At 41.8% G+C, this 1,330-nt stretch overlaps 1 non-coding gene across 1 annotated transcript; it reads left to right on the forward strand.

The window, feature by feature from the left end:
* Nucleotides 1–215: 215 nt before the first annotated feature.
* On the forward strand, nt 216–322 carry LOC127491872 (U6 spliceosomal RNA). Its single transcript, XR_007920805.1, has one exon. It is a non-coding gene; the product is annotated as a U6 spliceosomal RNA (small nuclear RNA).
* The last annotated feature ends 1,008 nt before the right edge of the window (nt 323–1,330 follow it).

Here is a 1,330-nt window from a genome sequence, read left to right on the forward strand (position 1 = left end):
GACGGATCAACTTGCTAGACCACAATGCCAGTCCCTAGGCTGACCTCTGAGGGAACTAGATAGTCAAGTTCATAGTCCCTGAGGGGACCTTGTGTCTCCACCAGGCCGGGATTTGGAGTCTGCCTTCCAGTTGTGTTGCTAATTAGCTCCATAACTTTGAACAGATCACTTGATGCCTCTTAGCCTCAGTTTCCTTATCTAGAAAATGGGAACAGTTGCTCGCTTCAGCTTCATATATACTAAAATTGGAATGATACAGAGAAGATTAGCATGGCCCCTGCACAAGGATGATATGCAAATTCATGAAGCATTCCATAATTTTTTAAAAATGGGAGCAATGATATTAGTTATCATAGAGTTGTTTGAAGGATTAAAAGGGGTAATTGACAGAAAGCACAGAGAATGAGTACCTCTTAGTAGAGGCTCACAAACATTCAAAACTTATTTGCAGAACTTTTTGTTATGAAGTAACAGAGATGTAATAACAAATAAATTTATAAAGTAAAAAATGCATTAACCATTATGTGTAACTGGTATACAATGATGGTAGCAATATAAAAGGGAAACATTGAGAACAATAGCAAAGGATGCTGAAAGTACAGATTAACGTTTCATGTTCTGCAAGGACAGAATGCAAGTGATAATGATGCTGATTGCCACCTATTTACCTATTTCCCCTACAAGTTTCTGGGCCAGACACGTCTAGCCTTTGAATATGAGGCAGTGTTGAGAAACACAGGATCCCCTGCCAGTCTCTAGTGTAAATTTCATTTTTTCATTTTCCATAGTCGTCTAATTCATTCCAACAACGCTGTGAGGTAGGTATTATAATCACTATTCTATTATATGAAGTCATGATGACCCATGGAAGGTAATTACTTTGCCCACATTCACATCGCCTGTTAGGACGGGCGTCAGAATCCAATCCCAGGCCTGTCGGCTTCCCAGATGCTGGTTATGCCCACGTAAGCCCATTCCCAAATGAGTATCCACACTGCGTGCTCTGAGCCCCTGGGAGCAAAGCACGCTCATCTGTACATGAGGGCGGGTGAAAACCATTGGACTCTGTGGGCAGAAGCAGTTCCTGAGTCCACGCTCAACTACTGGAGGACTAATTAACAGGGGCACGAGGTGGGGAAATGCAGTGAGAAAAGATGAAGAAGTAACTCACATTCGAAGTAACATTGGATATGAAGGGAGAAGGGAGTGGAACCCCAGCTCCAAAACCTTCTCCCTGGAGTGCTAGTTACAAATTCTTGTTTCTAACACAAATTCCCGAGAGTGTGAAGTGTTAGTTACTTTTTCATGAGTACTAAACCATAGTAATTAC

Source organism: Oryctolagus cuniculus, chromosome 3 (genome assembly GCF_964237555.1).
Source record: "Oryctolagus cuniculus chromosome 3, mOryCun1.1, whole genome shotgun sequence".
Lineage (NCBI taxonomy): Eukaryota > Metazoa > Chordata > Mammalia > Lagomorpha > Leporidae > Oryctolagus > Oryctolagus cuniculus.